Source organism: Amphiprion ocellaris, chromosome 4, assembly GCF_022539595.1.
Source record: "Amphiprion ocellaris isolate individual 3 ecotype Okinawa chromosome 4, ASM2253959v1, whole genome shotgun sequence".
Lineage (NCBI taxonomy): Eukaryota > Metazoa > Chordata > Actinopteri > Pomacentridae > Amphiprion > Amphiprion ocellaris.
Genome location: NC_072769.1, coordinates 31,248,276 through 31,260,017, shown reverse-complemented (window position 1 = coordinate 31,260,017; position 11,742 = coordinate 31,248,276).

Below are 11,742 nucleotides of genomic sequence, written 5' to 3'. Positions count from 1 at the left end.
ATGCAAAGACTAAATAATATAAACATCAAATGGGAAACATTTTCAAGCTATCTTAAAAAAAAACACTCAAATTTGTAATTATGTCTTTGTCCATAATGGCCATGAAGAAATGCATTTGAAGAGCAACAGTAGAAGAGATGACACAGAAAATCTAAAAAAAAATAAATTAAAAAAAACACTTTGAAACCCAACAGCAATATATGCTGTTCTTTTAGCTCTGTTATTCATCTCAACCAACTTTTAAGGGAGATTTATTTAGTTTGGCTGCCATTTCATTCAAGGAAAGTATTATTTTATTGCCTTTTCACAGAAAATAGTAGCCTGCTGGGGTTTGGAAATTATGCTGACATGGGTAACAAGAGTGAACCAAAATAGTAAAGTTTCAGGCCAAAAACACAAAGCCTTCAAACAAGCCAAAAAAGATGAGGCTTCAGCAGTCTGAATTCTGTCTGAGGAGCCGAATCAATGCAATATTTCCATGCTGGCAGCCATATTCAGGTTTATTTTTCTAGTGTTTTGTCCTGGCAATGCCCCACCAGCACAAATCCTTCCTCTACGGTTCAGGAAAGAAAACAATGAAACTTAACCATAACTGCCTCATTTTATCTTCATCAGAACCGGTGCATTCGTGCACAAATTTAAGACTGTGGGTTTTGTCCTTCATTTCTTACAGTAGCCAATTGTTGCACCACAAGGGAATCTCTTCACAGCCAGTGTGCTGACTGATGCCACAAAGTGTGCTAAGATATAACAGATTTATTTAAGGAGTCTGCAGGTTATGATGAGGACAGTGGCAAAGAGGCAGAAACATCAGAGAGGAGTTAGCAATGAGTCGGTAAGCTTACAGGGTGCATATTGTAAACTAGTGAAATTAACTAGCTAAATACTTTTGTCAACCTTAAGGTTTCAATACTGGTGTTGCAGGTTTGACTATCTCCAAAATTTTACTGTCAGAGTGACAAATGTTAAGAGATGCTGTTTGTGGCTTCCTGCTGGTGTCTTCACTTTCAATGGCAGAACATTTTCTAGACACAGCCTGCCATTTGCTTATTAGTACCATCACTCTGTATAGTATATACAAGACAGCAACACTGTCAAAAATCAGCATCAGTTTAATTTAAGTATTGTTTTTTGACTGAATGTCATTTAATAGGCAATTAGAACTTTCTGCTGAGTTCACAGCACAGGAGACAGAAATGGGCAGGTTTTCTTGAAGGAACAACCTGAAGCTATGGAAACTCAAAATTGTGAATTTTGTTTTTAGTCAAAAAGAGTTTCCTTATTTCCAGTGTTTATCTAAGGTTAATTAGAGTGCACTGCACTTTTTATTGTACTTTTGTTTAACAAAAATAACACAACTCACTCTGCCTTTAATCCTGGGGAGATGTGGGTGTTGTAGTGGAGTGCGCTGCATCTGCCTGGGTTGGCATGCAGCTGTAGTTGCAGTTACAGTTGCAGGTAATTGGGTCATCAGCAATGAAGCTGTTTGTGGCCTCCTGCTGGTGTCTCCACTGTTAGTGGCAGAATATTTTCTGGAAACAGTCCACCAATTGCTCATTAATGGCATCAGTATACAGTATATACAAGACAGCAACACCGTCAGAAGAAAAAATCAGCATCAGTTTATTTAAGTAGGTTTTCACATACAAGGATTGGGACAAAGGGTGTTTTTGTGTAAAATGGTTTACATTGACAATTGGTAAAAAGATGTTAAAAAGCAAGTGTTGCAAGTCAATAAACAGTGAGTGTTACAAGTCAAATAAACAGCAAGTGGATCAAATACAGGGTATAATAAAATATAAAGAACAAAAGAATACTTAGATTGTGCAGGAAGGTGCAAACTGTTTACCCAAGAATGGCAAGCTTACAAGTACATTGTGTAACAACATTCTCTACTGAATGCATTCGCTTTCTGATAGCCATCTATCTGCTTGTCTTTTAACTGCCTGTTGGCCTTAGTCCTTGGTATTTTGTTTCCTTGCACTGCTTTGCTGACTATACTGACTATGAAAATACCATATATAACTTTGTCCCTGACTCTGCTATTCAGTGCCAGATCTGTGATCGAGTATTATGCACCTCGATCAACAGGCGTCTAATAAATTGCTTGTACTGTTTCCCCTATACCGCTGGATTTTGGTGCAGTATGAGAATTGTCATCATAAACCCACTTTGTTCTCTCTTGAAATGTCCTCTTTCATTGACTTTTAAGCTACTGCTACCACCACAATGCACCAGCTCAACTGGCAAACATGCATTAGCTTAGACATTCAGGCTTAAGACAGCTTAAGGGCTAACCTGACGTATCTCCAAAGACATGTTAACAATAAAAATGAAAAACACTGACAATATTTGTTGCTGCAAGATGGAACAATTTCTGCCACTTTTGACAAAAAAAAAAACAATTCTCTCTAAAAATTATCCTTATTGTGTTCAAATAAAGACAATGTACAACGAGGTTGCTTGCACACACATAATTGAGTCACTGAGTCGGATTGTGACGGATGTTATTTACTGAACCTTCCTTTTCATTTATAGACACCTTCTGTTTTTTGCCAAATGGGAATTGTACAGCCCTGCTGAGGGAGCTAACAATACTGTAATATCAATGTCCTCCACTGTTACATGAACAGTGTTACATACAGCCTGGTTATGAAAGCTGAACACACAAGTGCTTTTTTAAAAGAACATATTGGATTGTGTGTTGTGTGTTGTTTTGCTCTGTTGGGTCAATTAATAGGTAGATGACTGTGTCCACGTGTCCCAAAAGGGGACAAATAGAAAAGTTAAATATTTTCTCATTAGCTTCAACATTTCCCCCTCACTGAAATGTGCGAAAGAGAGAGACATAGACACAGACAGAGAGAGAGCTTCCTTCTCCCTCACTGGCAGCTATTGATTGAGTCTGTGGAGCTGAGAAACAAGATATCACACAGCAACCAATCTCAGTTTGAATTATGTCATATCTCTCTCTCTTTTTCGAGTTTTCCCTTCACTACACCTCTACTCTGGACTCCCTTCACTCAAGTGGACAGATCCTCAAGGTGGAAAGAAATTCTGCACATATCCCAAGATATCGAAATCCCTTGTGAATCTCTACAAATCATTTTCTAGAGGCTGCCAATTATACACGGGGCCTCTAAACTTGGATGACTTCAAGGACTTTTTAAAAGTGTAAGGTAAATTTAACTTTGGTCCAGTGCTGACAGCTCCAGTGAAAATAGCTCTGTAACATGCCATGAGTAACTATCATCAGAATGGGCTGCTGTATGCAGTTCTGTGTTTTCAAAAAAAAAAAAAAAAAACTCACTTGTTAGAAAATCCTGTGTCTGTGAGAGCACACCGTGGAAAATAATCTCACTCTGGCTCTAGTACGGACCTGCATCATTTCTTGTACCAGTAACTGTGTGACACAGCACAGCGCCACTTTTTTTTTTTTTTTTTTAACAAGAGGTAATTTGCATCACATATGTGAAGTCCTTTACATCATTTTCATGTAAACGAACAGCCCTGCCATCCTAGGCTGACTGAACTTTATTTGAACTTCCATACAACTACATGATAGACAAGGTACCGTATCACAACCGAGCAATTTGCATTTAAAGATGTGATTGGACATTTGATGTAAGCACGTCAACAACGTGTTCGGAGAATGGTTGAGGAACAACAATTTACAGCATCCAGACAATTAATAATGACAATTTGAAATTCCACACACATTCACTTTCCCATATGCATTTACCAGCATCAAATGGTATGTATTACATGTCAATAATTTTTAAATTAGCCTATTAAAGAAGCTCCACCAAGACAGCTAATCAAAGTTTTCACTCTCATGCTGTCTAACTTGCAATATTACATTTATTTGTGACATACAATGTCAGACCTTAATCAAGCAAATGGTTTGTGACAAAATTATCTTATACAGGAAGTCACTGTAAGTTTGCAATCAATCACAGGATAAGTAGGAAAAATGGGCAGCGTAAGGATCTGAGTGACTTTGATGAGGGCCAAACTGTGGTGGCTGCACAAACGGGGTCAGAGCATTTCCACAACGGCAAATATTATGGGATATTTTTGGGTATGCAGTGGTTAATATCAAATAAATATGTTCCAGGGGAGGGCTGTGGATGCAGTTGTGGGTGCATAGCCACAGAGTGCCAATGCTGAATCCTGTCCAAGCCAAAAGCACCTGTACGGGCAAGTAAACACGAAAACTTGACCATGCAGTGATGGAAGAAGGTGGCCTGAACTGGTGAATCATTACTCCCTCAAGTATGTGACAATTGATGCACATTTGCCTGTTACTCTGTCTTTCCGTCTGTGCGCAACATTACTCAAAAACGGATGAAGGGATTGGGATGAAATATTCAGCAAAGGTCAAAAACGACATAAGGACCACCTCATTAGATTTTGGCAGTGATGTGGCTTATAGTTTGGATCCACAAATTTGTTAAAGATGTCTGTATCATTGCAAGATAGCGGCACACCATCACTGTAACTATGACAACAAGTGAACGCTACGTCAGCTGCCTGCTGATGATCACATGATTGTGATGCTACTACAAATCCACCACTGCAGACTTATCTGACGGAAATCATACAACGACTGAGCAGCCTTGGTACTGGGGCAGTGGTGGCACAACGGTTAAGTCTCTGGACTACTGGTCAGAAGGTCAGAGGTTCAAGCCCCGATGCGGCCACTGTTGGGCCCTTGAGCAAGGCCCTTAACCCTTCCTGCTCCAGGGGCGCTGTACCGTGGCTGACCCGTCGCTCTGACTCACCCCAATTGGGGAGATGTGCGAAAATCAGAATTTCCCTTCATGGGATTAATAAGGGATAATAAAATTGTAACAAATAAAAAATAATAGCTCTGTGCTCTCTGAGCGCTTTTCTTGTCATATCATCACAGCCAGATGCATATGTTTTTTTGACAAGAGAAGAGATGGCAGTCAGGATGTCTGAGCAATGTTCTGCTGGGAAACCTTTTTTGGTGACATTTCTGTGGATGTTGCTTTGACCAGTACCACCTCCCCGAACATTTTGTGCCATTTTCGTACATTTCTTCATGGCAGTGGTATTTCCTAATGACAGTGGCCTCTTTTAACAGAATAGGATATGCTGGAAAAACAAGTCCCATTCATAGTGGCCTCACTGAGCAATTTCCTGAACTTAAGGCATTTACTGCTAACATCTTAATACCTGATACCACAGGACACCTTGGAGAGTTTATGCCTCAGTAGGTTAGAGGTCAAGGGGGACGTACAAAATATTACACAGGCTATTTTCATGTTGTATGTAATTGGTGTAACTAGATGGACTGAATGTATTGACCTTGTGTAGCAACTTTGTCAGTGAAATAGCCAAAGGTAATTCAGTGCATCTGCACAATTGAAATCATAAATACCACTGTTTATTTAATGCAGCACCAACACTGAAAAACATCACCAAGAATTAGTGTTGCAACTACAAAGGCCCACTGTCATTTAGTATGCTATATGATGTGAATAACACGCCTTACATAAAAAGAGATGTCATTTCATGAGCACTTCACATCATGAATAATGCATGGCACATTGTTTCCTGAAGGGTTTTGTGCACTAGCCGCTGAATCTGTTTCATGTTGCTTAAAAGTGAGACATAGAATGAAATGGTGTGAAGTAAGATGCAGAATATGAAATCACAAGATCCACATACATATGTGTGTGTGTGTGTGCGTGTGCGTGTGTGATTTCATTATGTATTCAGTATTCGGTTTACGTCACAACAAGCATCTTCCTGTTGCCTGTCAACATGGTTCAGTAATGAGACAGTGAAAGTTTAAAGGTTCCCGTCAGAACGTGGGGTGTGTTTGTTGCAACCGCATAAATGACTGCACTTTATTTGATTTTCCACAGTTGTACAACAAAACAGATGAATAGAAGACGGTGGGAGTGCAAAAGAAGTAGTGGAAACAGAAGCAAATGGAGAGTGATTCGGATGATACAACTGACTCTCCATCCCATCAGAAAACCACAGTGACTTTTGAGTGCACATCTTGATGCATGATAAAACAGGTCCTCATTTTTTATTTTATTTTTTTCACTTTTAAGTGTCATGAGTCCTGCAGGACAAAGCAAAGACGGCATGACTGAAATATCAAAATGAAATGCACTTCTCTTGTGTGCCACAGGCAAACACGCATGATCTAATGACCTGGGAAAGATAACAAATAAAGAAGGGATGGGAATGAAGAAAAAGGAACAAGACATCCAGAGCGAAAGGTGTCATAGTAGAAAAAGAGGTCAGGGTGAAGGATAAGGTGAGGCTTGTTAATATTGATATATCTCCTCTCTTCAGAGGCTACACCTGCCGGCCTCATCATAACAGTGTCTCTCTCACTCTTGGGCTCTGATGGGAAAGGAACAGAGATATTTCTATTTAATCAGGATCTCCTCTCTGTTTTCAGCAAAGGAAGGCTTTTTCCTTAACAAGATTTCCTTGAATATTAAACGGAAAATGAAACTATGTTAATAATATAAGGAAGCTTCCTTCTGCTCATATGTGGCAATAATTAAGTCCCTAGAGTTGTGGAGGGTGAATGTGTCTCTGGGTGTGTGAGTGTGTGTGTGTGTGCATACTGTAAGCACATGTTTAATAAAGCAATGTCAGTTAACTATTTTTAATGAGTTTTGTGAGGAGCTCTTCATCTTCCCAAAATCCTAATTCAGTCTTCACTGTCTATCATACAGAAATTCCGCGTGTGTGTGCGTGTGTGTGTGTGTGTGTGGGTGTGTGTGTGCGCGCTGCTAATTTTATGCACAACTCAATTGCAGCAGCACCTGCAATTAATGGGAATCAATGATGTCCCTGCACTGAGACTGCAACAGCAGGAAGGTTTTAACTTAATTGCTGTCTTACTGAGATAAACTTTCCTACTAGTCAAAAATGGGGCACGTGATTTTTAACCATGAATAAAGTCTGCACTAGCAATGCCAGCTCTGATGGCAAAAATAAACACAGGTATGCGTAAGATCCAAAACCGTATTAACTGTGGCTTGCTTATGGATATGCACCACACTTCTGAAATGAGGATAAAGCTGGCCATGCATAGGTAATCCTACCTTAATTGGGGTTTGGCAGGAATTTAATATGGCACACATGGTAATGATCTGTGGGCTTGATTATGCAGACAGTCCAGTCAAGGAGAGAAAAGGATTTTTAGAAACAATGTGTCTTTGTAATGCGACAGTCGCTTTGCTGAGGATGTTCTATGCTGTGAATTTGGTCAAACACATTTGCTAAAAAGAGATAAATTAAAATAAATTATTAAGAGAGTCGATGAATTGCAAACTTAACCGTAGACTCTTACATACAAAAATGCCATAATCAGAATGTATTCTTTACCTACGCGGACAGGGGCATTCTTCCACAGTCAAAGATTTATGGGGAAACTAGCAAAGAGAAAAACACTTTTGAAAAATCCCATCAGAACAAAGAACCTTCTTTCAGTTGACTTCAGAGTCTCCCACATGCCTTTTTAAAAATATATATATAGAGAGAGAACCCAGGACACAGCTGTTGCATGTACAGGCTTTCCTATCTGAACTTCTGAAGCTTGTAGTTCCTTCAGAGGAGTCATAAGTGTCTTGGTGGCTGTCCTCACTAGTCTGTTTCTTCAATAACCATTTTACGGACGGGTTGAAGTGTGTTTTTTGTTTGTTTGTTTGTTTTTTATCTCCATGGTGTTGACATATAAATTAGTATTGATTCACCAGTGACTGGACCTCCCAGATGTAGGTGTCCTTGTGTTACAATCACTGGAGACACATTTAATACGTTTAGAAGATCTCCGTTATACTAATTGTGTGACTTCTTCCAATTGACTGCACCTGTGTTGAAATAGGAAGTGAATACTTGCACAGCAATTTTGCATTTTATATTTGTAATTAATTGACACTACTTAGTTAAAAACTGGTTTCACTTTGACAAAAAAAGGAGCTTTTTGTAAACTTTTGTCCAAATACCAAATTAATTTGACTGTGATTTCATGTTGAATAGCAGTAAAAGGGCAAAATTTCTTATCGGGGTGAATACATTTCATGGGAACTATATGATGTGTTGTTATGCGAGTTATCCGCAAAATGAAACAGTGAACTTTTCTTTTGGGATTGTTATGTCTTCAATAACATCTGCAGACTGAAGAAAACTATGTGAAGAATAAAGTAAAGTGAAGTTGAGTGTCAACCATCAGCCGACACTGACCCCTGTTTGACACAAAGTTGGTATTTCCAGTATTCTGTTAGTTTGTTTAAAAAAAAATGTAAAAAAACAAAAAAAAAAAAAAATAATAATAATAATAATAATAATAAAGACACTTTATGACTCATTTCCATTTAAAGGGGCCCATCACGCTGCCTGTAAAAAATATAAATAGAAGGGCAATCTATTTTTGCGTTTGCAAAGTCGATCTCGGCAGCGTAGATGCACCATTTATGTGCTACTTTGATGCCTGATGTTACCAGTTTCATTGATTATAGTGTAAGCGGAGTTTTGCCGCAGCTGCTCTGCGAACGATCTGCATATGTTGCAATATAGCCACAGGATAAGATTATTTTCCCCCGTAAATGTTAACTTTGGATCATCTTTAATAATTAATGTTACAGTAAAATACCAAGTTATGTGTGGAATTTAAATCCCTAAAAGATGCAATGTTGCTTTTGAGCTGAATTTGTCTTTTAAATATAAAACGTAACTATGAATTATGACAGTATGTGCGATTTTTTTAAGCTTTAAAACCACATTAATAAACATAAAACTAGTAAGGAATGTTTCTCCAAAAGAAAAAAATACAGTCAGAAAACAAGAGACGGGCATAAAGAGTCTGTTGAGTCTTTTGTGTGCATTTGTGCTGATGTCGCTTTCACCAGTGCAAAGGTACAAGATCTTAACCGCATCCCCCCAGGATGGATTCACTTTGCACAGGCACCTTCTCAAAAAGCTTTTTTGTTGTTGTTATTGTTGCTACTTGTTTAAACACATAAATGGTGACCACAACAACTACAAAACATAAGAAAGCAGATCAACATTCATTCATGAAAGGATGCAGTGCACAGGGAAGAATAAAACATGACAAGACAAAAGCATGAGAAACTCATGAGACATGTCAAAGGTGCAGGTGTTTTAGAGGGAAAAAAACAAAGTAAGTTTTTTAACCTGCTGAACCACAGTTTGGTCCATCTTTGAAGTCCTTTATTATTAGCATGTACAAAATGTGAAAAAATGAAATGAAATGTTGAACACAGTCCAATTAATCTGTCATATTTTGACTACAATAGTATCATTAGAGTTTCGTAATGATGGAACAGATTCGTCTTTGTTTAAGAAGAAATGATGACCTTAACAGCTACAAAATGTAATTGTCCAGGGAATAATAAAAATATTGGGATACTACCCAAGAAATAAAAGGAGACAAGACAAAGAACGGAAAATTAATGAGAAAGCTCAAAGATGAAGGTGTTTAAAGAAAAAGAACACGATTTCTTAACTGTTGAACCAAAGTTTAGTTGATCTTTTAAGTTCTTAGTCACTAGCAATTGCAAAATGAAGGGAAATGTTTAACACCTCTTCGACACAGTCCAATTAAACCATCACATTTTGGCTACAATAGTATCATTACGGTTTCATAATGATGGAACAAAGCCATCTTTGATGTGAGATGAAAAGAAAAAATGCAGGGAAAGCAAACCTGGGCTTTAATTTGCGAGATCACGTCCATAATCTTTGAAGAAAAAAAACAGGAGGGGTGGGGAAGGATATTGATGAGGTAGGGTTGCCCAGCTTCCTGGGCAATATACAAGTGGATAGTACATGAAAAGATTCAGGTTTGACTTCACTTGCTGTTTCACATCATAACTGGACTGTATGAACTTCTCTGGCCCTCCATTTTCTCCATGCCTAAGCATAGTAAAGATTAGTACCGGTTAAGAGTAAATGCATAAAGGAAACATGGTGTGACAGTTTATTTGTATAGGAAACTGCTGACTTTAGTTTAAGTTATCTGACCAACTTTGTGTTTTTAACAGTTCACATGTACAGCCTCTCAGTCTGTTTTATGAAACAAACTCTGGGGAATGCTAGGATATGGACTCTCTAATTAGTTTCAAGCTTTTTAATTACTTTCTTGTTTAAGGTGCGATCACATATATTTTATTGGATCTTTGCACATCGGTAATATCAGCCTTAATTAGAAATGCAAAAAGCTTTGGGTAAACTTCCCCAAATCTATTAATGAGCCAGGCAAAGCTACGGCAGAGTCTGCTGTAGTCGTAAATGAGACCACCTCCTGAGCACTGGATGTGTATGTGACACTGATATTATGCCGCCCCCTGATCTTTTAGGTGGTAATCTATGTAGCAACTTGTGTGAGGGAGTTCTAAGCACTGCAAACGGACAAAACCAAAAGAAAAAATAAATAAAACAATCACAATTGACCACATAGGCATTGCTTTTAGAAATATCTCAAAGACAAGAAAAATACTGGAAAGCCTTTCCAAATTTAACAACATATAAACCTAAACTGAGTTCAAATGGGGAAAAGAAAGCATGCCATTTCACAAATGGAAACAAAAGTGCCACAACACAAAAGATTTTTTTTTTTTGTTTAGTTTTTAATATTTTCATTGCTTGATTATACATTTTTTTGTGGCGTTCACATTTTTGGACAATACAGACTGGTTCACTTTCATTCAGTCAAATTATCAGTGTTTAAAAAGCAAAAGAAATCTGCTACATTGTCATAAAATCTCTATACATTCTAAAAAATAATGTTTGAGCTCATCAAAAAACTTTAGGCAACAATTTGCATAAGCCTTTTTCCGTTATTACAACTTCTATGTGAAATTATGTTCAACTAACAAATTACAGTATCTAAATCACGTAAATAGATTTTGTACTTTTCAACATGCATGCATGCTTTTAGTTAAGTGGTAGAAATAGGTCGCTTGAATTACTTTTTCTAGTGTAAGAGAAATAAACAAACAAAACACACTTAAGAAAACTGAGACTTGGTTTATTCTCACCACTGATGTCTACCACAAGGGCTGCATCACTGCAGACACAACAAACACACCCATTAATCTTCCACTTCTGACCCTCATGCATTAAGGAAAGACCCCAATAAATGTCTCCCCCTCCACTTAGCACTTAAATAAAGCTTTAATAAACATCTCTGGGTAAATATAGTACTTAAATGCACATGTTGATCTTCCTTGGTAAACTATTTCATTTGCTTTTCAGACATACCCAAAGTGGAACAGTGCTGAGTATAAGTCATGTTCTAAGTTCAATCTTAAAATAGGTCTGAATAAAACGATCTTCTGTCTCCCTTATTGGACTCTACCTGAATATTAAAGGTCTATACATTGTTTGATTATTTGAGGAATATTACCAGTCTGATAAACATTAAAGCAGATGTCGGTATCAGAGGCTGCAGGGGATTTTCAATGTGGAGTTTACATATTCTCCCTGAGCCAGAGTGTGTTTCCAAAGACATGAATGGAAGTTTAATTAGTGATTCTAAATCGGCTGTGCGTGTTTGTGTTAACCCCGTGACAGACGACAGCTTCAGAGTGTATCCTGCCTATCCAGTGTCACCTAAACCAAGGTTTCTGTGAAATTACACTTTTCAGACATGCACATTCAGGTGTTTTTCCAAATACACAAGTACATTTTGGGAAAGGTGAACTTTTTTTGTACAGTAAA